Below are 27,391 nucleotides of genomic sequence, written 5' to 3' on the forward strand. Positions count from 1 at the left end.
AGCCTTTGTCTGCCTGTGCCAAGAGCCAAGACCCTATTACCTTCCCCGAAGAATGATGTCATCCCTGTGACTTCAGACCCTGGGACCAGACTGAAGGTGAACTGTCCAGCCAGCACGGCTATTCATGAAATGCTCTTAGACCTTCTGTTCCCAGCCGATGAGGCCCCAGGGAGGAGGCTGCCATTGGTGTGGTTTTAAAAGAAACAAAGACATTCCTTTATAATGCCTTGTGTCTTTAGCCAAATTGGAGGGAGAAGAGCATTTTTTTTTTTTAATTTAAATTCCAGTATAGTTAACATACTGTTTTATATTGGAAGATAATATTTATATTAAAACAGGAATTCGGATGTGATGTTTCAGACCAAGAAATCCCCCTCCTCTTGCACCACCCCAGGCTTCCCGCTCTCTGACCATCTGCTGCCCCCACCTTGAATTCCTGATCCAACCCAGGGCCTCACCTTGAGCCATGGAACATAGAATATATCAGACTTCGTCTTGAGCTTTCATCTGCAAAGCTTTCGCTGTCCAAGAGGAGTGTGAAACCTGATGGCCTCTTTTCTGTTCTCTTTGTGAACCCCCCCTTGCCCAGGAGGAAGGGTGAGGGCTGTGGACTTGGGCAGAGGAAATGCACGGTGGCCAGCTTTTCTTTCTCTTTGCTTTAATCTCTCTTCACCCCCCTCCAGCTCCCATAGGCACACCCACCTCCCTCTGAAAGTGTCCCAGAATACCGGCTCTGCACACTCGTGGGGTCAAGCTTTGTTGTGGGGAAATACATATTCATGAGGGCTGTGAGGCGCTTCATTAAAATGCGGATAGTCTCTCCTTCCAGAGTGATACACAAACCATTGCTTTATTTGCCCGACACGACGTTCTTAAGGCAATAATTATGTGAGGAATGGCTAACGAAACATTTTAATTATTTGTTTCTGGTAATTTGTGATCATCTCATTAGAATTATAATCGGGTCACTTTTACAGGTAATTCAAAACCTCTCACTCATTCAAATGTCTATGCTTGCAAGGGCTCTGTATGAACACCCGTGTCTTTTCGGAAACCCAAGTAACTTCCTCTATTTCCTTCTGTTTTATTCCAGAAAGATTTCGTCACCAGAAGGTTTTGGGGGCCATTACCAAACCACTTGTTTTCGGTAAGAAATATGAGGTCGCCTTGCATGGAGTGAGGTTTTGCTTCGGACATGTGTGAAATGGAATTGTTTTACTCGAGGGATGCTACATTTCAGGTGGAACTGGGCATTTGCCACAGTTCTTTATTTCCTGGGAAGCTGTGAATGTGTGATTCAGTGGTAGTCTGTGCACAGGGAGTGTGAGGCTGGGGCTTGATTCACAACCAAGGAGCCCTTGGGCACTGGGCTCTCTGCGGGGCACTAATGTTGTCTGGAATGGACCCTTCTTCCCGCCACCCCCAAAACAACAGCAACACCCCCCTGCCGAGTCCCCTCCTCACTATACTAGTGCTTCTGGCACTTCTTTGTGTACCTCCTACCTCGATTCCAATTTATATCAAAAATAGCTAGATAAACACTATGTACAACCTTTCACTGTCAAACTCGGGCAACGTTGCGAGTCTAACTAGAAATGCATCCCCGTGAAATATCAGGACACTGAGAGGAAGAATCTAACTTGGATCAGAAAGAGCCCTTCTAAGCTGCTCAGGGATGAGGGACGGCCCATGTTGATGTTGCCCAGCGGGTGAAGCTAGGTTGTCCTGATCCCACTGGCCCACTTGGTTTGCTCTTGTCGGTAGGACCTACAGCAGCAGATTTGCACAGGTCTTTGTAGCCCACGTGCCCCCTGAGTGCCTGGTACATGGGACACTTGTGGGAGATATGTTCTGACTGAAGATGCGTAGGTGCTCTTTCTCCTGGACCAAAGATTCCCCAGTGGCTCCGTTGTGGGGACACTGGTGTAGGAGATGGGGTATGTTTGGAGAGCAGCGTGGAGAGAAGACTGTTGTTGGAGGTGAGGAAGCCGAGCCAGGAGTGGTCTCTGTGTCTTGATGCCAGAGCCGATCTGAGCTTCTGATGGATTCTGTGGGTTTTTATGCATCCATGGGAGGGAGCACTGCTGGGCTTGGATAGGGCAGCCCCGTGGTCAGCAATCCAGAGCGTCATATACAGGGGAGTGTAGTGGCTTGGGGACTTCCAAAGGAGAGGAAGATTTGGGGTATCCCAGTGGGGAAGCTCTGTGCCAATTCTGAGGATAAAGATGAAGACCAGCAGGGGCAGGGTTGGGACACTGGAGCATCAAGACCTGGATCTCAAACCACTGTCTTGCCTCTGGGATGGTAGAAGGACGCAGGGACTGCTGTTTAGGGTTACTGAAAGAGCCTTCTTTTGTAAGTCAAGGCAGCTGCGTTTATTTCAATTTCTAATGCAGCCTCTGTCCTTGGCGTAGGTAGTCACCCATGAGCCCTGTGTTGTGCACGGGTAGAATTCACCTCCCATCGTATTGGGGGGTGTTTTTGTCATAGATGTCCTGGATGGATTCTGCGGTGGCTTTGGGGGTCGGGAGGGGGGCACATTCATAAGACATTTAAGAGTTAGAACAATTGACCCCTATCCAAGGAAGCAGAGGGTGAAATGTCAGAGGAACTGCTTGACTTGTAATACGTTTGGGCATAAGAATAAATGAGCATTTTTCTGAACTTGACCTCAGTTGTTGGTCTTTAAAGTTTATGAATTTACTTCTGTGCTCTCAGCGAGGCCTTTTCCATCCCGAGGCCTTTTGATTTTAGACTCGTAAACATTTGTCAGCCTCAAATATAGGAGGTGCGTCACCTGCCCTCAGCTGTGACAATGCTGAAGAGTTTTGGGGGAGTCTGGGAAGGGAGGAGATTTCGTGTGTAACTGGCAGCAAGGATAGCTTGTAAAGAGAGAGGTTCTTATGGGGAAGGGGTCTCATAAACTGCAGTGAAATTCTGTTCTTCTGGGAGCCCAGGTCAAAGAGCCAGTGCGGTCCGTCAGTCCTCGAGGAACTGTCCGCCGTGAAATTGGCTTCTTTAAGTTTATCTGAATGAAATTGGGGTTGTCATTGTCTTCTGATGGAGCCGCAGGGTAATTCTATGTGTGCCTCTAAGATATAAGGTATTTTTTTCTCCTGAGCCCAAAAAAGACCTAGTGGGATCTTTATGTATCCTGAAATCCTATTAGAGTATCAAAATCAGCTGCAATAGACAGGCCGTCTCGCTCTCTTTCAATTGCACTCACCCATCTGCGGTGTAATGGGACTGCCATTTAAGTGAATATGCTCATCACAATTCTCTACAGCTTCCCTGCAGAAAAGCATATTTCTTCTGTGAGAGAAAAGTGGCAATGAGATGGATATTTTTAAATGTCAATTATGCTAGAATGAATCTCTGTGAGGAGAGCTGCAGAGAGAAGAGACCCACGTTTATTTATTTTTTTCTACTGCAAATGAACCCTTCTGTAACATCAGAATACTAATACCCAGAGTTTGTGCCTGGCATCTCCTCACAGAATAGCTTGGTGAATATGCTTCCACTTACTGTAAAAGTTTGGGGCTGTGTTCTATTTTTCCCCCCCGGGAGAATGAAATCCTTGGCTTCACTGTCCTATGATATCAACCCTACAGGATGTGTGACTTGTAATCACAGTGGACCCTTGAATAATGGGAGGTTAGGGGTACCGACACTCGCACAGATGAAAATCTGCGTATAACTTTTGACTCCCTAGAAACTTAACTACTAATCACCCACTGTTGACTGGAAGCCTTACTGATAACATACACATTTGATTAATACATATTTTTATGTTATATGTGCTATATATTGTATTATAATAAGCTAGATAAAAGAAAATGTTTTTAAGAATATCATAAGGAAGAGAAACTACATTTACAGTACTGTAGTGTATTTATTTAAAAAAAATCCACATATAAGTGGACCCACACAGTTCAAACTCATGTTGTTCAAGGGCCAACTGTATATAAACTCAACTAGTGATTTCCTGAAGAAATGGTGGGAGAATTAATAAGCTATGTTTAAATCATGGGAAGTCTCAGAAAATCTGTGAAGTTAGAAGATGTTGCGTTTGTGAAAATGGTTCCCTGCCATGATGTCTGCATGCTCTTGCACGTACAAGTGCTATGCAAATCTGACCAAGAATGATTCTAAAGTATAAGCTCCAAAGAAGGCAGTGAAATTCCCAGCTACTAGACCTTAAAAGAAAACACAATGCTGGGGCGCCTGGGTGGCTCAGATGGTTAAGCGTCTGCCTTCGGCTCAGGTCATGATCTCAGGGTCCTGGGATCGAGTCCCGCATCGGGCTCCCTGCTCCGCGGGAAGCCTGCTTCTCCCTCTGCCTCTCTCTCTCTGTCTCTAATGAATAAATAAATAAAATCTTTAAAAAAAAAAAGAAAACACAATGCTGGAATGTTAGGGGAAGCTGGCATAAGGGTGAGGTGGTGAGATTCTTGATGGAACGTTATGGTTAAGATTGTGTGATATTTGTGTAGGGAGGATGGGACAGGATAGTGAGCCTGATAACAAACTCTCACATGCACAGGAACCCAGGAGGTGGCAGAGATATGTTATTGATCAGGTGGGAAGTGATGTAGGGCAACTGGTTGTCCACATGGGAAAAGATAAAATGAGATCCCTACCTCACATCATACACACAAGTAGATGCCAACAGAATTAACGACAATGAAGGGAAAGGTATTAAAATGTATAGAAGAGATTTTCTGTATGCCCTTGAGGTAGGACAAGGTAAGACACACACACCGCCACAGAAAAGACTGATTAATTAAACACCAATATTAGCAACTTCTTTAAGAGCAGAGACACTATATAAAGTTTAAAGCAAATTACTACCTAGAATAAATATCTGAGATGCATTTACTGTAAGGGATTAGCATTCTGTCTGTAGAAGGAACTCTTTCAAATCAATTAGGAAAAAGACAACGCAATTGAAAAAACGAGCAAATAATACGAAGAAGAAGGAAGTGGGGATGATAATGTTGGGGAAGCCTGAAGGGTGTATTCATGGATGTTTATTATGTTACTCTCTACACTTAATCCTGCGCATTTGAGAAAGTTGATAAAAGAAGAGGGTCTATGCCACACCTCGCTGTATGCCCACACAAACCTCTCTGCTCTTGTGTTGTGTGTCCCTCTGGCAGGGTGATCTTGCTCCTACTTACTAGCTAATCCTCTAACTCAACTGGAACTCCTGGCTTCCGACGCTCACCTTTTTATAAGTGGTTCTGCATTCGTCTCATCATTGAAATGGTTAGGACTTCTTTTTTTTTTTCTTCCCAGCTTTATTGAGGTATAACTGGTAAACAAAAAAAAACAAACAAACTGCACATCATGTATACAGTTTGGTGAGTTTGGACATATGCATACACTCATGTTACTGTCACTACGATTCAGGTAATGAACTCATCACCTCCCCAAAGTTTTCTTGTGTCCCTTTGTTTTTTGTTTGGTTTGTAGTAAGAACACCTAACCTGACATTACCTTCTTAAACATTTTTTGAAGTACACAGTACTTTACTGTTAACTGTGGGTGTTATGGTTCTTAGCGGTTCTCTAGAACTTAGTCGTCTTGCATAACTGAGACTTTCCACCTATTCAGCAGCTCCCCATTTCCCCCTCCCCTCAGCCCCTGGCAACCACCATTCTACTGTCTACTTCTGTACCTTTGAGGACTTTAGATATGAGAGGAATCATGCAGTATTTGTCCTTCTGTGACTGCCTTACTTCACTTGGCATAATATCCTCCATGTCCATCTGTGGTGTTGCAAATGGAAGGATTTCCTTCATTTTAAAGGCTGAATACTATTTCCTTGTACATATATACCTCATTTTCTTGATCAGTTCAACTGTTGATGGACATTTGGGTTGTTTCTATATCTTGGCGGAACAAGCCAGGCTTTTGCACACTGCTGTGCCCTGTTGTTTCAACAGCAGTGTCTCCATGGGTCCTTTTTTTGGCTCTTTGTAGCCGATTTCTCTTCTGTGTGCTTCTCCCCATCTTGACAGACAAGGCTCATGGGCCACCCTTTTTGGGGCCTTGGTTGTACCTTTAAACCCCATGTGAGCCTGCTCGGTGCTTTCCTGCCTCGCTGCTGATCTCTCTGTGGACCTGCAAGGCCACTTGTTCTGCATCCATCACAATGTCCAGCCCAGTGCCTTGTGGATAGTAGATGTTCCGGAAGGCTGTGATCATCATGTAGCTCTGGTTTCTTGAACTTCCAGAAGCTCATTGTCCTTATCCGTAAATGGGGACTCATGGTTTTGGGGGGTGGTTGTGAGGATGAACCACATCATGGATGGAGAGTACGTGACATGTAATAATAGCTCCCCAGTATTATTGGTGTCCTTCCCTGGAGAGGCACAGGGAGGCGGAGCTGGCCATTATGATTTGCTTTCAGCCTTGGTATGTGTGTCTTCAAATACTTGAAAATGCCTGCTCTGACACCTAACTTTTTTTTTTTTTAAGTTGCACGTTAAGAGAGAAAAAATTTCATCAACACCTTTTTTAAAAGATGAAAAATGTGTTAAGAAAATAGCACGATGAGCTGCTACTAGGTTGAGCCCAACATAATTAGTGTGATTAAATTGAAGGAAGTTAGCCGTTACTGTATGTAACTTGTTATTAATGATATTCAGATCTAATTAATTAGACCCAGTTCTAATTAATTACATGAGCGTGTAAGCTGGCATTCTCAAACTGTGTTCTCTGGAGTCCCATGATGAGATGTTCCTGAAAATAGTAATCCGCATTCAGAACAGGCCGGGGACACGCTGTGCGTACTGCCCCCTCTTGGAGAGTCCCAAAGCGCCATAGTAAAGGCCTTTTGAAGTCCTGCAAGAAAATAACTTACTTAATTCTGTTTAACTCATCATTTTCCAAATTGATTTGGACCACATGTGCTTCTAGATACACCAGGAAATGCTAATGGGAGTCAGAAAAATTTTTATACCGTAGCTCGTGCTTGGACTGGTTGACAAACAACATCTATGTTTATGGAACCGTTCTTAAGTCTTCCAGAGGAACCCTGTGGGGGTCTCCTCTATTGTGGCAGAGCACGAGTTTTGCTTTCATGGAATCTGGAGCCGCCACAGATTCATCTCCTTTCTTGGACAAATCACTTAATGTCCTCGGGTCAGTCTGCAGGGGAAAATGGTGGTGGCCCACCGGCCCTTCGTGGTGGCTGTCAAGGTGAAAGTTAGCACTTAGAAGTGCCTGGCTTGGCTCCTGGGCTGTGGAAGGGCTCCTGTGGTTGTTAGCAGCCGTGGCAGAGACCCTTATTTACAAGGAAGGCCATGTCATTGACCGTATCCTGGCCTCAGGGGTCAGGGAGGGAGCACCACCCACCTCCTGGCAAGGTCTTTCTAGGAGGTGTGAAAGCGTTCACTTTCACACATCCCTGCCTGCCCCGTGTGGTTGAAAATCTGTGTATAACTTTTGACTCCCCCAAAACTTAACTACTAATAGCCTCCTGTTGACTAGAAGCCTTACCAGTGACATAAATAGTTGATTAACACATATTCTGTATGTTCTAGGTATTACGTACTGTGTTCTTACAGTAAAGTAAGCTAGAGAAAAGAAGAGGTTATTAAAAAGTCCTAAAGAGAAAGTATGTTTATAGTACTGTACTGTGTTTATTGAAAAAAATCTGCCTATAAATGGACCCATTCAGTTCAAACCCATGTTGTTCAAGGGCCAGCTGCAGTTGGACTGGCTTGACGGGGGAACCAGAGGATGAGGTCGCAGAGGCCGGGCTGTCCTGTGCAGTTGGCCACAGAGAATCCCGACAGGGCTTCAGCAGAGGGCTGACGCATAGATGTCTGTGGAAAGCAGGTGGGAGGGCAAAGGCCCAGGCGCTGGAGGCTCCTCATACGGTTCCTGGGGAGAGACGACTTGTCTTGAGTAAAAGGCTGGGAGGGTTGGCGGACAAGCTGCCAGAGCCATGTGGAGGGAGCAGGAGGTGGGAGCTCAGAGGGAGAGAAGACCCTGTTTGAGGTGGAAAAAGAATGGTCCAGTTCCTACTTCATGAAGGGCCACGGAGCTTTTGAGGGGGTGGGGGGTGAGGCTGAGGGGTCCGTCCCTTAGCCAGGCTGGCTGAGGCCACGGGTGGGGGTGATCTCCGGACTGCATAGGGGAGCCTGAGGAGAATGGCGGCAAAGTGGGCGGGAACCAGGAGGGAAGGGGGCTGAGGATTTTCAGTGATCAGGTGGGAGGGAGTCACTGGAAGACCGTAAAGGATTTTTTTTTAAAAGGCAGAGAAAGTGGCTGTGGGATTTTTCTTTTGCACGAACACTGACTAAGAAGGGGAGAAGAGAGAGGGGTGGGCACAGAAGGGAACAAGGTATTTTTCTGTGGAGGTGGAAAATCGATGGTTGAGTGTAGTTCACAGATGAGGAGAGAACAGACACGGCATGTAACAGACGCAGTGAGGAGGGAAAATGGAGCCTGGGTGCCAATGGAGAGAGCTGCTTGTTTTCTGGAGGGAGCAATGGAGGAGAAGGCTCTGAGGCCTTTCTGGCCATGACCCCTGTTCTCTCTGGGAGGCAGGAGTCAAGTCTGTGAAGAGCAGAAAGGAGTCACCACGATGGATGTACATTCAGCACCTGCATTCATCTTTTGAACAAATGTCTCCAGTAGGTGGCAAGCGTACTTTAGGAAGGTGGATTTGACTCACCCAGCTTCTGAAAGTAGCTCCCAAAGACGACCGATCTCCACCGCCATTTTGAGCCCTGAAAACGTGGAATATCTGTGTGGCCTCCCCAGGCCCTGCCTGAGGAAAACGACACTCATCGGGGTGTTTGTCTGGCTTTTTGTCTATACTCAGTCTTGACAGTCTTGACTTCGGGTCCTGTAGCAAAGTGGGGACATCGTGTGACAGGAGCGCTGGGATGTTGTTCCAGGCAGAGAGACTTGTCAGTTGCCAAGGCGAATTAGCTCCTGCGTGCGACAAAGTGAGATTTCACATCAGAAGATCCATCAGCTTCGGGGAGCAATTAGCTTAGAGATAAATCATAGCTTCCTTCCCTTCCCCAGGCCTCTGTGGGGGTGGGGTGGGGTGCAAGCTGGAGTTCACACCACCCATGAAACCAAGGATTCTTTCAGGCTCTGAAAGCACCTGGTTGCCTCTGTTTTCTCTGTGAGCTGCTGTGTAGGCACTGGGCAGCCGCCTGGGTGGAAGGTACCTTGCAGATGATTTCACTTCTTCTCTCAGCACACTCCTTCCCCGTATACCTCAGATCCAGAGGCAACAGGAGTGTTCTGTGATTGAACACAGAGGTGTGCCAGACATAGGTAGAAGCAGGTTTCATCAGAGCTCCTTAACCCATGTAAGTGGATGTGGTGATTTCTGTCTTACAGAGAAGATAGGCTTCTAGGCACGGTGTCGTGGCGAGGGCTGGTGGGGGAGTGTAATGGGCAGAGAGCTCAGTTTTGCCAGAGAAAAGAGTTCTGGGGATGGATGGTAGTGCTGGACACACAACAGCGCGAACGTGCTTAATGCCACTGAACCGTACACCTAAAAACGTGCTAGATGGCAATTTGATGTTCTGTTCATTTTACCACATTTAAAAAAACAGAAGGAACACAGCACCGTATTCTTGAATGTTACTATTAAAAGCACAGGGCGGGTCACAGAGACTCTTAACACATGTAGGTTCTACCTACGGTTATTCTTCACACCTCTGAGTTTCTGTCTTCCCGTTGTTCCGGGACTTGGTTTCCAGTCTCTCCTCTCTCCTGTTACTCTGCTCCAAATGTCCTCAAGACCGTGTCTCTGTCCTTCTCTGCTGGTCTGGCCCAGGTGGGAAGCTGTTCTCTCTGATGCTTTTATCAGGATAGAGTGTGTGTGAGAATGTGTGTGAGAGAGAGCGTGTGAGTGTATATGAGTCTTTGTGTGAGTGTATGTGTCTGTGTGTGTGTGTTTATGTGAGTGAGTCTCTAAAAGTGTGTGTGAGTGTGTCTGAGTCCAATTATGTGTCTGTGTCCGAGTGTATTTGAGTGAGTGTGAGTCTCTGCGTATGAGTCTGTGAGTGTGAGTCTGTGTGTGTATGTATGTTGAATGTGAGTCTGTGTGTGTATAAGTCTGTGTGAGTATGCGTGTGTATGTGAGTGAGTCTAAGTGTGTGTGAGTGTGTATGAGTCCGATTATGTGTCTGAGTGTACGTGAGTGTGAGTCTCTGAGTGTGTATGAGTCTGTGAGTGTGAGTGTGTGTGCACGTATGTGAGTGTGAGTCTCTGGGGGTGTGTGTGTGTCTGTCTGTGTGTGCAGGGGAAGCAGGCTGGAGCCTCCTCCCGGGTGCTGGCCATCAGAAGTGAGCCTAGCCTGGGGGCCCTCCCCAGGTGGCCTTATCCCTGTGGCATCATAGGGGAATCAGGAAGCCTGACTCACAGAAATGAGGGCAGTGTTTATAATGCCTTGACAACAAGCACTAGTGACTCAGAAGGGAATCTGAAGGAAAACTTTAAAAGATGAACCCCTGCGCATTAATATGGTGGCTTCTCTAGTCTCATCTGAATTGCATTCCTCTTCCTTCCCTATAACGGTCCACACCCCGTAATGACCACTTGGACTTCCTAACAAAGTTGACTGAAAGCGGGAGGAGGCTCTGGAGACTCACCTTTTCAGAACCTCTGTTGTTAATTGCATAGTGTGCAGGACTGACCAGCAATATGGACCATGTTATTTTTTTTCAAATAACTTTTTTAACTTGGAGTTAAACGAACAGAAAGTATAAAAATCCTAAGTGTTTATTGCCATGAATTTTCTCAAAGTGAACACATCTGTGAAACTATCACCCCATGAAGAAAGGAGGCATCTCTAGAACCCAAGAATCCCCCCTCGCCTTCTCTCCCAGCCGCATCCTCCCTTACCCAAAAGTAACCGGAATCTTATCACCAAATACTATTTTTGCTAATTCTTGAATTTTTTAATAAATGAATTTCTACAGCTTGTACTCTTGTCGTAGCTTCTTTCACTCAATGAGGATCATTCGTGGTGTGGAGTGGGCAGTGGTTGATTGGTCTTCATTGTTATGTAGTTGTATAGTGTGTAAATATACTAGAATTTACCCATTCTACTTTTGATGGAAATGTGGATCTTTTCCAGTTTTTGGTCATTATTGCTGCCGGGAACATTGATCCAGTGCACATGGTGCACATGTGATTGCATTTCTATTGCTCTCCTTAGGTATGGAGTTGGTGGACCAGAGGGCATGGGTATGTTTATATTTTAGTGAACATTACCCATCAATTTTCTGAAGTGGTTATAACAAATTCCACCCACACCTGTAAGTGTAAGAGTTTTAGTTGTCCCACACCCCCATGTGTTGCCATTTTGATGTTGATTCTGATGGATATAGAGTGGGATCCTGTGGTTCTAATTTGCATTTCACTGAAAACTAATGATGTGGAGTATCTTTTTTTTTTTAAAAATATATTCATTGTCCTTTTGGGTATCTTCTTTTGTCAAGTTCCTGTGTGAGTCTTTTGCTCATTTTTCTGTTGGGTTTTCTTTCTCTTTTTGCTTTGTAGGATTTCTTTTTTTCTTTTTTTAAATTTTTTATTGTTATGTTATATAGGATTTCTTTACATGCTCAGTGCCTGATAACTTTGTTCAAGGCCAGCATTCCATATATTTTCTTAGTCTTCCTTTCTCACTTTTAGTGGTATCTTTTGGTGAAGAGAAGCCTAGTTTATGAATTGTTTCCTTTGAGATAATTGCTTCTTGTGCCCTGTTTAGGAAGTTTATGCATACCCAAGAACATGAAAACATTCTCTTTCTCCTTCTAGAAGCTTTATTGTTTGAACTTTCACTTTAAATCTACAGTCCACTTGGAGTTGATTTTTTTTAATATGGTGTGAGGTAGATGTCAAGATTTATTTTTCTTCCAGTGGAATAAAGCTCTGATTCCATTTTTTGGTGTTTGGTGGCTGGCTGCTTTCAAACCCTGCCTCCTGCTTGTCCTTCTGCCCCACATCTGGGACAGCTGATAAGAAAGCTTGCATATAACCTTGAGTGGTAGTGCTGGGAAGTTTAAACATCATCCTCAGCCGCTGCGTGCACACTTGTCTGTGGCCTCATATCCTAACCACCATGGCCACTAAGGCATTTTTGGACTGGCTTTTGTGGCTGCCATGTTCTCCCCAGAAAGACCGATATGTGAGTAAGTAATCTCTTCATACCTTCTTGAGAACTGGTGCATTTACCAGTCTCAACATCCAAACCAATTTTATGTGGGGAGGTAGATCCCATCATCCATGGCATGACCACAACACACCATAATGTTCGAAATTACTGTATGTATGTGACTCTGTTCAATTCTGCAGATTTGTTGGTCTATCCTTGTACCAGTACCAACACCACAATATGTTAATTACTGTGATTTTATAATAAGTATTTACTTCTGCTTGTTTTAAGTCCTTCGGTTTTATTCTTCAAGATTATCTTGCTGTATTTGGCCCTTTGTGTTCCCATATAAAATTTAGAATCATTCCGTTAATTTCTGTATAGACGCTTGCTCATAAAATCCTACTGACATTTTGATGTGAGTCCTTTGAATTATAGATTCATTAAGAGGGAGTTGATATCCTTACAATATTGTCTTCCAATCTACGAATCTGTCATTTATTTCTCTTTGAGTTTAAGTTTTCCTGATATATTTTGTAGTTTTGTATATACAACATCTTCTGTTAGATTTCTTCCAAGGTATTTGGGTATTGTTTTGTTTGCTGTTGTTATTGCTGTCATAAGTGGTTGTTTTTTTTTTTTTAATTCTGTATTATAATTGCTTTTCACGGGTATTTATAAATGTGATTGTTTCTTATATGTTTCCCTTGTATTTAGCAACTTTGTTAAATTCATTTATTACTTGTAATAATTTATTTGTAAGTTCTTTTAGATTTTCTACATGTATAATCATGTTGCCTATGAATAATGAGAGTTTTTTTTTTTTTTTTCCTTTTTGCACTGATTGCAAGCCCCAGTTCAATAATTCCCCTCTTGGGGGGAAAATCTTTCAGTATTTCACTTTGAATTAAGCTGGTTGCTCTCAATTTTTTTTGTAAACAGTATTTATAAGAGTAAGAAAGTTCCCTTTTATTTCTAGTTTGCTACAGATTTATCATGAATGGGGTTTGAATTTTATCAAATACTTTTTCTGCATCTAATAAAATAATCTTTGAATATTTTCCCTTTAATTAATGTGAATTATCTGATTGATTTTTGAATATTAAACCAACCTTGCATTTCTGGACTAAATCCAACTGATTTCTGATGTGATATAATTTTTATGTATAACTCCTTTTGATTAATAATTTTTAATAGTTTTTTTGCAACTGTGTTTAACAGTGATTTACCTGTAATTTTATTTTCCTATAATGTCAAGGTCAGGTTTTGGTATCAAGGTAATGATGACTTTATGAAGTGATTTGGGCATTATTTCCTCTTTTTATGTTCCCTGGAAGATTTGGGGCAATATTGGTGTTTTCCTTCTTCTTCTTTTTTTTTTTTTTTAAGATTTTTTAATTTATTCATTTGAGAGAGAGAGCGCTCAAGAGCACAAGCAGGGGAAAGGGCCAGAGGGAGAGGGAGAAGCAGACTTCCCTCCAAGCAGGGAGCCCCACATCGGCTCTGATCCCAGGACTCTGATATCATCACCTGAGCTGAAGGCAGACACCCAAATGACTGAGCCACCCAGGGGCCCTCCTTTTATCTTTTCCTTCCTTCCTTCCTTCCTCCCTCCCTTCCTTCCTTTAATGTTTGGAAGAGTTCAATTGGGAAGCCAGTGGGGTTGGAAATTATTTCAGAAGTTTAATTACAGATTCAGTTTCTTTAGTAGATACAGGACCATTTGGATTTTTTTTCTTCTAGTGTCAGTTTTGCTAAGTTGTGTTTCAGGAAGCTGTGCATTTCATAAACATTGTCACAATTATTTGTGTTATTTATAATGTCCATCATTGTCTTTTATAAGTGATACCTACCTTTTCATTTCTGATATTGTAATTTTGCATGCTTCCTCTTCCTACTTCTCACTTCCACTTTTATCAGTCTTGCTAGGGATTCATAAATTTAATTTAATTCATAAATTTAATTTATTCCCGTGGGACACCTGGGTGGCTCAGTTGGTTGAGTGCCCAACTCTTGGTCTTGACTCAGGTCTTGATCTCAGGGTCATGAGATTGAGCCCCGCCTCAGTGAGGAGACTGCTTGAGATTCTCTTTCTCCCTCTCCCTCTGTCCCTCCCACTAAAGAGAGAGCTTGCTCTCAAATAAATAATTCTTTTTTTTTTAAAGAAAGTAAATGGGTATCTAGATTATTTATTTTGCAGCCTTTTTCATTTTCTAATAAAATAATTAAAAGTTATAAATTTCCTTGTATACCTGCTTTAGCTGTAATCTACTACTTTTAATTATTATGGTTAAAAAACACATAACAAAGAATTTGTCATTTTTAAGTGTATAGTTTAATAGTGTTAACTATATTCACATTGTTGTGAAACATATCCCTGAGGACTTTTTTTATCCCTCACATCTGAAATTTTACACCCATTAAACAGTAACTTCTCTTTTCCCTTTGTCCCCAGCCCCTGGCAACCCCCATTCTATTTTCTGTCTCCTGAATTTTACTATTCTAGGTGCCCAATGTAAGTGGGAATCATACAGTATTTGTCTTTATGACTGGCTTTTTTTAGCTTAGCATAACGTCTTCACATTTCATACATGCTGTACCATATGTCAGAATTTCCTTCCACTTTAAGGCTGAATAATATTCCATTGTATGTATATGTCACATTTTTAAAAAAAGATTTGTTACTTATTTGACAGAGAGAGATAGTGAGAGCAGGAATACAAGCAGGGGGAGTGGGAGAGGGAGAAGCAGGCTTCCCGCCTAGCAGGGATCCCGACGTGGGACTCGATCCCAGGACACTGGGATCATGACCTGAGCTGAAGGCAGGTGCTTAACAACTGAGCCACCCAGGTGCCCCTGTGTCACATTTTCTTTATCCATTCATCCATTGATGGACATTTGGATTGCCTCCACCTTTTGGTTATTGTGAAAAGTGCAGCTATTAATATGAGTATGTAACACTATTTTTTGATACGTTGTATTTTCATTAATCTGTTCAAATGTTTTTAATTTTTTTTAAAGATTCTATTTATTTATTAGAGAGTGAGAGAGCATGAGGCGGGGGCCTGGGAGTGGCAGAGGGAAAGGGAGAAGCAGGCTCCCCACTGAGCCAGGAGCCTGATGCAGGGTCGATCCCAGGACCCTGGGATCATGACCTGAGCTGAAGGCAGATGCTTAACTGGCTGAACCACCCAGGTGCCCCTAAATGTTTTTAATTTTTATAACTGTTTTCTTCTTTGATATGTGAGTTATTTCAAAGTGGTTAATTTCCAAATGTCTGCATATTTTCTAGGCACATTTTTGTTGTTTATTTCTTGCTTAATTATATTGTAGTTGTAAACATATCCTTTATGATTTTTAACATTTAAAAATTTGCTTAGACTCATTTTAGATTTGCCCACCATATGATTAATTTTGATAAAATTTTCTCTGTGCACTTGTGTGTAGTTTCTTGGTACAGTGATTTACATGTATCAACAAGGAAAATTTTGGTAATTATGGTGTTCACGTCTATTTCCATTCTGACTCTTTTCTGCTTGTTATATCATTTATGAGAGAAGTGTGTTAAAGTATCCCACTGTGATTTTAGATTTGTCTTTTTATAGTTCTGTCAATTTTCCCCTTTATACATTTTGAGAGCATATGACTAAATACATGTAAATTTAGAATTTAAATTTGGAATTTATGCCTAGCAGGTTGCCCTATGTTTTATTATGAATTACTTCTTTTTTCCCTTAGAAATGCCTCTTTTCCTAAAGTCTACTTTGTCTATCACTGTAACCACACCAACTTTCTTTAAACATTTTTTTTACTTTAGAATAGTTTTAGATTTACAGAGAAGTTGAATAGATAGTAGAGAGAGAGTTCTCATGTATCCTATACCCACTCTTTCCTATTGTTAACATCTTATATTAACATGGTCCATGGCAAGCAATAAACCAGTATTAATGCATTATTATTAACTACAGTTTGTCCTTCATTCAGGTTTTCTTAGTTTTTACCTAACATCCTTTTTCTGTTCCAGGCATTCCATTTAGGATACCACATTGAATTTAATCTTCATGTCTCTTAAGGCACTTTTAGATTGTGATAGCTTCTTAGACTTGCCTTGTTTAGGATGACTTTCACAGCTTTGAGGAGTACTAGTCAGGTATTTTATAGAATATGCTGCAATTTTGTCTGATATTTTTCTAATGGTTATACAGGAGTTATGGGCTATTGGTCAAAAGATTGCCTAGGGAAAAGCACCCTTCTCATCATATCAAATCAAGGGTACATAATGTATCACTGCTACTAACCTTGATCACCTGGAAGTTATGTTGCATCTCTATGAGGGGCAGTAGCTAACAAATTATATGGAATTATTGCACACCAATTTGTCTCTTCTCCCTCATTTATTGATATGCTCATTTATTGAATTTATGTCTGTATGGACTTGTGGATATTTATTTTATACTTTGGGTTATAATCCAATACTGTGTTATTTTGTTGTTCAGATTATTCCACCTCTCACTCTTTCCTAACATATCCAAATAATCAGACTCATGTTTCTTTTCCCCCTTCTCTCCAGGAGTTTGGCTCCTCAGGTCCTCATTGCATTAGTAGCCCTAAACTACAATGTCTTGTGTCCCCAACCTCATAAGACTGCCCAAAGTTCTGTTTAGTCCTGTCGCTTTTTTAATTGTTTATTTTTACTATTATTTTTTTCATCCTGTCGCTTCTTAACCACCACTTCCCACTTGGTTTTAAGCTTCTTGGCTCCTACTGGTTATGAATCCACAGAAATGCCTTGGTGAGAAAAGCTGCACAAAATGCTGAGATTATTTCAGTTATATTTTCTTGCTTGTCATGGGGCACCTGGGTGGCTCATTCGGTTAAGCGGCCGACCCTTGATCTCAGCTCAGGTCTTGATCTCAGGGCTGTGAGTTCAAGCCCCGCATTGGACTCCACGTTGGGCATGGAGCCTACTTTAAAAAGTTGTTTTTTTTCTTGCTTGTCAGGATCTCAGCCCCCCAAGTCCTGGTTGTCTTGGCAGCTCTCTGATGTTTCCATAGAGATTTTTTTTAAATGTCATCAAGAGTTTCTGGTTGTTCTTGGTGAGTGGATTAGTCTGGCATAAGCTGGTGCATCATAACCAGAAGTCAGACTGATCAGGCATAACGTTTTTTGCTTTCTCCACTATGTCATGGTTAATGGTGCCCCATAATATTTGAAGACCTGGTGCTTTGCTCCCAGTCATCAAATATCCTAAGTAATGCAGATTTTGTATGTCACGTAGGAAAATGAATCATTCTGTACATATACTTTATCTGTACCCTTAGTCACAAGGGCTATCAAAAAGGATGTCTGCTGACTCCTCTTCAAGGTAAGGGAAAAAAAATAATGATCTTGGAAGAAGATCGCCTTTATCATAGAAGTTTTCAATGAAAGGAACAGATGGGGAGAGCTATGTAAAATGGGCTTTTCAGTCTTGGGGACCTAGCAACAGTGCAATTACTGATGCAGATTTTTGGTGTGATCTTAAAGAAATTAAGCCTCTCTGTATGGTTAAGAATGGATTAGTGTGAGGACATCACTTCTGAGAAGTCTGTGCCTCCCATTAGGGTATCTGGAAGTGAAAGTGTACCTTGCACTAGATCGAGTTGGATATGTAAGATCTTCCATGCACGGTCTTGCTAAACCTTGCCTCTGTCACCCCTGCACTTGGGCTGGATATTTTCCCACCCATCCAGTTTTGTGTATCCTGTGGTTCTCCCATCCACGTGCTAACCAGGCCCGACCCTGCTTAGCTTCTGAGATCAGATGAGATCAGGCGCGTTCAGGGTGGTATGGCCGTAGACTATCCTGTGGTTCTGAAGAGCAGCTGTCCTTATTATCACCCACGATGGAACACAACCAAATCATTGAAAAAGTCCGCACAGATTGAGTTATCCACGAATTGATGCCATGTTAGTACGATCATTCAATTAGGCACAAATCCACCTCACTTTGTCACATCCAATTTAACATAGTTCAGTTTGACCCACAAGAATGTTGGGAAGGACGTGCCATGTATCTTGCTGAAATCCGGTGCATCCTCTTTTCCGGATCTCCTTTGTGTACCTCTCTGCATACCTTATCCGAGAGAGAAAAGGGAGTTATTTCACAAGCAAATGGTAAGCTCTCACAATGGCTACTTTTCTTAAAGGTGATCACAAACCAACACTTTAATAAGTGCATTTTAGAACTTCGCTGTCCAGAATGGCAGCCAGTAGCCACATGTGGCTATTTCTATTTAATTTAAATTAATTAATATGAAGCATCAGTTAAAATAAAACATCAGTTTCTCAACAAACTAGCCACATTTCAGGTGCTCAAAGCCTGCTATATTGGGCAGCACAGATAAAACACTTCTATCATTGCAGAAAGTTTTATTGAACAGCTGTTCTAAAATCTTGGTTCTAGAATCAGATTCAAGCCCACCAGTCTGCAGACTGCCCTGTCATCCTTTGACTGTTTTACAAACATCTCCATGGTGCTTTCCTGTAGACAGTCTCTCTCACCTGTCTTCTTTCTCACATTTCCTCCAAAATCGCCATCAGAAGTGACGGTTCCTCTGTTGCCCAGATCCATCTAGAAGGTGGGCCTTGGATAACTATGGAGCACCTTTTTGGCTTTCAAGGAAGTTGCATAAAAAAATGAAACTAAGTCACGTCCAGTATTCAAGGATTTGTGCCTGATTTGTGTCTTGGTGGTGTTTATGTGACTGTCACTCTTACTAAGATCTATATATTGCTTGTCCAGGATGCCTATTTCTAATCAGAGAGAGGGGAGAGGCATGCTCTTGGAGAATCAGGCAAGTCATCTTATTCCTTAAGTAGATGCCATCGGGGCAGTTACAGTGAGTGACGACCCTGTAAAGTGAGTGTCTGGGGTTCCTCATTTATGTTTTCTACAGCAACTTTAGTAGAAGAGATTTTCCTGTTTTAAAAGACAAAATGTCCCCAGCTGTCCTGGGGTGACGACCTCAACCACTAGTGGGTAGCACCTCTCCCGTCCTGTGCCTGGCTGCCGCCCCAGGATCTGCACTCACCAGTTTGGTTTGCTGGTGGATCGTAAGGAGGAGAGGGGTGGATGGAAATATCTTAGGACCCAGATCCTGGACAGCATTGTTAGTGGTAGAGCTTATTATCATATCAGGACGAAAAACTTTCTTAGTTGAGAGAATACATTTTTTTTTTTTTTTTAAAGCAGTCATCAGGCAAGCTCAGGAAGATCCACCCACTGCTTGGAATACTTGCTTGCTCGGTGATGTCTGCACCCAAGTAGCAGATCGTGAGTCAGGGATGTGAGGGGACAAGGGTGTAGGAAGAACTGGAAGGAGGAGCTCTGGGCTGGGAGGCAAGGACACCTGTGGTATGACCTTAGGTCATTGCAGTACAGAGTCTTGGTTTCCTCCCCTGCCCCTTCTACTCTCATGGAATTATTGTGACGACCAGAAGCATTTATGTGTCAGGAGCTGTGTTAGACATTTTGCACGTATCTCTTTGATCCTCAGAGTACCAATGTAAGCTGGCGTTAGCCTTCATTCTAGACAAGGCACCTGGAGCATAAAAAGCATGACTGTCGGCATGAGCACTTAGTAAATGTTCACGCCTGTTCTTTTTTTATGGGACGATCCTTTGGTTCCTGGGTCCAGGCTTTTCCTCCATAGGATCTTAGATGGGTGGGGAAGGTCTCTTAGCCTTTAGCGCCTCCTAGTGATGTGGAGATGGCAATACCAGCTTCTAACCTGAAGGTGGTGCATGAGAATGTTCTGCCAGTGGCCATGTGCCATACAAAGGACTGGTTGGACTGTTATGATCTAAGCTTCACGAAAAGTGTCAACGGAAAACTGGGAACCACTGAAATGCGTTTCAGAAAAAACAGTGACTCTACGGTGCACACTGTAGCTCAGGTAATAGGCTTGGTGGGCAGAGAGAAGTGGCTCTTCTTTCTGTCCATGGGGTACCCATCCCCTATGTGTGCTGTTGGGTTTCAGTGTCTCCTCTTACCCTCTCTGGGCTTCTGTCTCTCCTCCCTTTCCTCTTTGCCTGTTTCTCCTCACTCTCTGTCTCTGTTTCTCTCTCCTTGCATTCCATCTCCTAGTCTTTCTCCCACTTCCTTCACCCTTCGGACTTTAGCAGGTTCTTTCTCCAGGTTATGCTTATTAAATAAATCCAGTGGTTAATAGGCTTTTGTTTCTTTCCAAGAAAGCCAATCTAAAGGACTGTAAATTCTGACTGCAAGAAGATGATAATGAAGCAGGCACACAGCACTTTTGAGGAAGGAGGGTTGGGTCCCGGAGTAAACCGTTTCTGTGGTGTGTTTGCACAGCGTGGTGTGTTACCTACATACAAGTGAGAAAGTTTGGAGTTTGATGCTCTGGCTTCCTGAGCTGGCGCATCTCAGTGACCGTGCTGGAAAGAGAATCAGAGCCCAGGGCAGATTCACCCAGCACTCTGTTCGGTTTTGAGAAACTTCCTTTTATTTTCTCCTTGATAATTTCCCTCTTTCTTTTCTCCCTTTCTGGAATTCCCATTTAGCTGATGTTGGACCTCTTAATTTCATCCTATACATCTTTGTCTTTTGTAGTTTTCCATCTCCTTTCTGTTCTGCTTTTTGGGATATTTCTGGCTTTATCTTTAAATTCCTGTAATGAGATTTTTATACTTTCTTCTACTTCTAATTTCCAAGAGGTCTTTCTGCTCTGTCATCATTTCTTTTTTGGAGCACCCCACTTTCATTTTTGGGGAGCACTATCTTCTTATATTTGTTAATGGCATTACTATTTTATTTTTTTTTCTTTGTGGGGGGAGGAGAGGCAGAGGGAGGGGAGAGGAGAATCTCAAGCAGGCTCCATATCTCAAGCTGACTCCCTGCTGAGCATGGAGCCTGACTCAAGGTTCGATCTCATGACCCCGAGATCATGACCTGAGCCAAAATTGCGAGTCCGACGCTCAACCGACTGCGCCACCCAGGCACCCCTATTTATTTGTTTTTGGCAGTTTCTGCATTGTTTCCAGCATTATCATTGTTTCATTTGGTTTTCTTGCACTCACTTATCTGGATTTTTCTTTTCCTATGTGAAGCCTTCCTCCCAAATCTGTGATCCTTGATCCCCGAAAGTTGATTGGGATCTCTGTTTGCACCTGTGACTGCACATTCATCAGCCAGGGAGCATTAAAAAGCACCAGTCCTGGGGGTCTGTCCCAGGCCAGTCGGATCCAGATCTCATGGAGTGGGGCCTGGGTATTGGTAGACTGATAGATAGAGACATAGATTTTAGTTCACCAGTCATTCTGATGTTCAGCCAGAACCAAGAACCACTACTTAGCTGGGTACCATTTGGGGTGACAGTGCTGGTTCTTTCAAGAGTTGGCCTACTTACCACTTGTTGAAACCGCTCTAGAGCTTTTTAATGCACTGGGTGCTAGGGGACTCTGATCGCATTCATACAGTTTTCTGTCTTTCTGCACCTTTGGTAGATTGCAGAGTGGGACTGTTGTGCTTTAAATTTCAGGGACCAATGGGCAGGAAGGATAAGCTCCCATGTCGGGGGTGGGGGCAGGCAGTCCATCTGCCAGAGGCGTCTGTACAGCTGCAATAGGAAATATGGGAAGGAAGCAGGTCAGTCCCTCTGTGAAGAGTGGGATCCAGGAGGGGCGATCTGAGGCCGATGTAGCCAGTGAGCAGCCCCTGGCTGGGGGATGGACCGGGATCTGTGAGAGAAGCTTCAACAGAGGCCAGGAAGTTTGGTCTTTGGGCTCTGGTGAGGCCAATCCTCCCTCTCCTTAGTGCTGGGAGAAGAGTGGAGGCCAGGGGTGACAGGATATAGTATATCAGTGTCAATATAACTACATCAATAGTAAAAAGAAGCCGTGGTTTGAGAGCAAAAAGACGGTGGGGAAGACTGGACGGCAGAGGAATGGTGAGACAGGTGGCCAGGGTCTGGGCCACCATCCGTCACTGCCCTGGGACCTGGCCTCAGCCACACCTCCTCTTGGAGCCAGCCTTCTTCAACTGGGAAAAGAGGATCCTGACGGTCCCTGCCTAGCAAGAGCGTAAATGGGCTGCTGCGTGTTGGGGGATGGGGCTACAGAGGCTGGAGCACAAGAGGCCAATTTGGTGGGGTTTTTTTATCTTAGTGTTTATGGTATGACCTTCCCCCATGCAGTAGAGATCAAGTTTGCTCTTGAACTTGCAGACTGGATAAGGCATGAAGATGGAGGGGAGAAGGAATAAGCAGAAGACCAGGGCACTCTCAAGGCTGCCCTCTTACTCACAGTGAATTGGGCAGAGAGATGCTAGGCTCTTGGTGAGAGGGCCCCAGGGTATCCCCTGCCTTATCCTCATCTCTCCCTTTACCCATCCTGTTCCCCTGGGGGCGGGGGTTATGTCGTTCTCTAAAGAAGAAGGTGGCCTTCTGCATTCCCTTTTGGCTCGGGACAGTTTATTTTTGGTTAAGGATATTATAGAAAGGCCAAAATTGTTTGTATTTTCTTTGTAAAACACTTGAAGATCTGCACAACACACATGTACGTTCTTTAACAAAATTGAGATGTCACAGATAAAGCCAGGCATTGCCTTGACCACCAACGATAGCATTCTTCTCCTTCCAGAAAGAGCCACTCTTAGGGGTTTAGAATGTCTCCGCCTGGATCTGTTATTGCACACTTACATAAGCATATGTGTATTTGTACAAGCATGGGGCTGTATTTTGTGGGCTGTATTTTGTTTTTACATGAATGGAGGGTATCTCAGAGTTCGTGCATTGTTCTGCTACTTGAATGTCTCACTGCACCATATTTCAGAGGACTTACATACAGCACTCCCCAGGAGAGCCACCTCCTTTAGTTTAACTGCTGTGTAGGTTTCCAGTGACTACATGTACTGCATAGTGTTGCATGATCACTCTCCTGTGATGAATGTTTGGGTCGTTTTCTAACATTTGCTCTATAAGCGGTGATGTTCGTGGGCTCATGTTTCTCTAGAGTGCATAGCAAGAAGTGGGATTGCAGGGTAATAGATACTATCAGGTTTCTTTCCAAAGGCTATAGAGTGGTTTTGTCCCTACAGTGAAATCAGCCCTTGATATTGTAATTTTGCAGATACAATGGGAGAAAGATCACAGTATTACTTTGTCATTTCCATGATGATTTGTGAGGTTAAGAATATTTGTATTGTCCCATGGGTCAATTCCCATTTGTCATTTTTGCTCTTTGTGTCCTACTGTGTTGTCTTTTTCCTGTCGATACGTAGGATGTGAGTGTTTGGGTCTGTGGTGTTCAAGCAAACGTAACACATCCTATATATGAATCTTTTGTCTCATATACTCCCACTATTTGTTCCAGTCTGTTAATTTGTCTTCTTTGTTTTAGGTAATTTTTTTTTCTCATGCAGGTTTAAAATTCTGATATAGGAAATTTATTAGTCTTGATGATTTTTCGTTATGTTTTATTTAAGAAGGCCTTCCCGGCATGGACTGTCTTCTATTGTAGAGTCATTTCCTTTATACTGAGATCATGAGTCCATCTAGAATTTATTTGCATAAGGGGTGTGAGGTAGGGATTTCTTTTTTCCTAAATGGGTTGCAGTGATTATAGCCCATTTCCCCCCCAACGATTTGAAATGTTACCTTTATTGCTTATTATGTCATCATAGATGTTGGGCTGTTCGAAACACTCATCGTTCCTGTTGGTTCATTTATATATTCCTATGCCAATAAAAAAAATCATTATTTTTTTTATATCTTTCATTGTTCTATAGTGTTTCTACAGTTACTTCCTCTGCCACCTGGATTTTATTATTCTTATTGAGGTTCTGCTGGAATTGTGTAGATTTTATAAATTGATTTGGAGCAAATAAAAATATTTGTAACATTATTATAATAATTATATAATTATCATAGCATATATGCATATGCTTATATATTTATATGTCTATGCTATATATAATTATATATTATTATATTATCATATTTACAATTTTTATCTGTTATCTCCATAATGTATGTTTTTCATAAAAGTTTTGTACATTTTTGTTACGTTCTTTTCCTAGATGCTTTACTTTCATTGCTCTTGTGTCTGAAATCTTTTTCATTATTACATTTTTCTCAGTGGTTATTGCTAATGCTCAGGAAAGCCATTGAATTTTATATGTTGAACTTGCACCTAGCTACCCCACTAACCTTTCTTTTTAATTCTAGTAATTGGTCAGTTGATTCTCTTGCTTTTCTCCAAGGATAACCATATTGTCAGCAAAAAATGCCTCTTCTCAGCTTCCCACCTGTTAAGACTTTTCCTTGTGTTTGTAGCTCTCTGGGATTATCAGTGCAAGATGGAATAGTGACAGTGAAAGCAGACGTCCTCATCTTGTTCCTCAGGTGGGAGGGAGTGCTTTTGTTTTTTTGTCATCAAATGTTTGCTGCTATACTTCCTTTATCAAGTTAAGGAAGTCTGCTTCTTCATCTGCTTCTTAAGGTGATTTTCAATCAAGAATGATTCATCGGATTTCATCAAGCTCTTTTTCTTTTCTTTTCTTTTTTTGGTCATGATCATATGGCATCATCTGGCATTGATAGATTTGGGGAGGAAGTGATGGTAGTCGTGAGAAGTTTTAGCTGACTGTCATAATACATTTTTACTGAACTAAAGATTTTCTAATTCACGGGAGAAGAGGAAAAAAACTATAATAAACAGGAATATTCATTGCCATATTTGCTGTTCCTTAAAAATTTATAATAAATCTCACTTTGTAAATTTATCTGGATCTGGTGCCTTTATTAAATTATACCTGTTATTTATTTTAAAATATCTTATATGGTTATTCGTGTTTTATACTTATTCAGCTAGTTGTAATTTTTGTTTTAAAGCAAATCTTCCTTTTCATTCAGTTAGATTTGTAAGTTTTTCAATATAAAATTCTAAAAAGTATTTCCTTATAATTTTAAAACTTTTCTACATTTGTAATTATGGCCACCTTTTCAATTATATTTGTTCCTTTTTTTCCTTGATCATGTTTGCTTTTGTATATATTCTTTTTATATTAAGCCAACTTTTGATGAATTTTGTCATTTAAAATTTTTTTCTTATATTTTACTAATTTCGGCTTTCTAATCTTAAATTTTCACTTTTCCTTTCTTTAGGCTTTTTTTAAAATACTTTGACCATCTTTCTACTTAAAAAAAAAAGCAACTCTCTAGTAATTGTGTATATTTCCTATTGAGTACTAATGCGGCCACTTTCCTTAACTGTGAGTTCCAATTTTTTAATTCATTTCTAAAAATGTATAATTTACCTTTTGAATAATTTTTAAACCTAAGGCATATAGTCATTGTTTTTATTGTTCTTAACTGTCCCTGTAGCAGCCTGCATCCAAACAGGAGATAGAAATCATGCCGTAGTTAAATAGGGGGATCTTACTGTAAAGAATGATTAAGTCTTTTAAAAGAGTAACTATAAGATATTGGAAACCCTCTATGGTACCCTAGGGTTGGGGGAGAGCACCCAAAGAAGGATAAACATGGAAGAGATCTGAGGAGGACATGCTCTCGGTGGATTAGCCACCAGGGAGCAGGGAAGCTTGTAGGCCACCCTCGAGGTGCAGGCAGGAGCAGGTGATGGGCAGCTGGTGGTGTGGGCCCACCGTGGGAGCTCAGATGCTGGCAAGGGCAGAAGGCATGTGGGGCATGCAGAAGTAATGAGTGCTTGGTGTGGGACCCTCTTGGCTCCAGGTGGCTGCGTGCAGGCTGTCAGGGGCTTGCCAGCAGAGCCCATACAGGTGGCCGTGCATAGGGTCTGCAGGGGTGCTTGCGGAGGGGCACACACAGGCAGCTCTATGCACCAGGCTACACCAGGGCTTGCCAGCGTGGTCTGGCAGGTGTCTGGCTCTGTGGGGTTCTGTATTCTGTGTGGAAAGAATAGCCAGACCACGTGTATGGGGTTCTTCCTCATGAGGACACAGCCTCTTCTTCAATCAAGGGGCCCTGTGTGTGTGAGTTGACTTACTTCAGAAATTTGAGTTTGAAAGCATGATTTTCTACTTTGGCAACTCAGCTCACATATCTTGAATTCTTCCTATCATATAGATGAAGCAGTACTCCAGAAGCCTGCCTATCTGTTTCATTCCTTAGAGACACCATGACCAGTCAACCACCACCGAAGATCTTTGCAGGCCAAAGCATTCTGATTACTGACACTCTCCTGCTTTTCCTTATGGCCAACAAGCCCACCTTTGCCACTTGGCCTTGGCTACTCATCATCCCCATTGCATCAGGAAGTTCATCTTGGTGGTAGCATCCCCTAGAGTCACACTGCAATTTGAGTCGCATTTAATCATCATCCCCATATTAAAAACTCCTATTGGAGGAGAGGTCAATGGACATAGTAATGTACAATTCCACTAACTCTCCTAAAAAAAGGGTGTGTGTGTGAGTACTCCCTTCACTAATATATTTATCAGTACTCTGGTGAATGGAGTATTTTCTGGGCCTTCTCATGGAACCTAGTGGAAGGGTTGAATGTGCAGGTCACACATGATAAGTCCAGTGCAACATTCCTATCCCTCTGAGGCTTTGGTTTACCTCCTCCACGTCATGCTGGGGAAGCTCTGACATTTCAACTTCAGTAAATGTAGACCACCTTTGTGTCCAAGTTTCAACCAACCAAGTAAGCTGTCAGAGCCTCATCCAGCTGCATGAGCTTATACATTAAATCCAGAATCCCTAGCAAGTGCCGCTGTCAGTGAATTGGACTTATTTAATGTTATATTCCACCTTCCTTTGTCTAACACCTTCAGGATTCATTCCCACACATGTTCCCCAGGTATCTGCCTATCTGTATTAGCCAGGTCTTACAATGCTTTTGGTATGAAAGCTGTTTGCTTCTAGATAGTGTGCACCTGTCCCCTGGAAGATGTTGAGATTTGTCACTAGTTATAGGTGTCATGGCAGTATGGGGGTGGTTGTGGTGAGGAGAATGAGCATCCCCTTTTGAGGCATCTACCCCAAGTAAAGCTATCATAGGTTTCCAAGTTGAGAAAGGCTGTCTCCTCAGACACCAGAGGCAAGCTACTTCTGCTGATAAGAGACCCTCAGAATAGCATTTCAAGATTGTCTGTTTCATCTAAATCCAACCAGATGTTCCCACCCAGGTCTCGGGATCTCATCCTTTCCCAATGACTGCCCTGCATGGCCCATGAGAACTTGGCAAGGTTGTGAATACGGTTGTGGTT

The 27,391-nt window shown here is 42.5% G+C and overlaps 1 protein-coding gene across 6 annotated transcripts in view; it reads left to right on the forward strand.

Annotated features, from left to right (window-relative positions):
• Positions 1-27,391, forward strand: part of APBA2 (amyloid beta precursor protein binding family A member 2) — a 223,033-nt gene that overhangs the window by 101,049 nt on the left and 94,593 nt on the right. For 5 of the 6 annotated variants that reach the window (XM_081831510.1, XM_081831517.1, XM_081831511.1 and 2 more), the window contains one exon: positions 1,094-1,147. The gene's annotated coding sequence lies outside the window, so the exon portion shown is untranslated. Of the gene's footprint in view, positions 1-875; positions 978-1,093; positions 1,148-27,391 lie in introns of those variants that run through there. The other variant, XM_081831515.1, reaches the window with a different exon arrangement.

This window comes from Leptonychotes weddellii, chromosome 9 (genome assembly GCF_054177405.1).
Source record: "Leptonychotes weddellii isolate Sample4059 chromosome 9, ASM5417740v2, whole genome shotgun sequence".
Taxonomy (NCBI): Eukaryota; Metazoa; Chordata; class Mammalia; order Carnivora; family Phocidae; genus Leptonychotes; species Leptonychotes weddellii.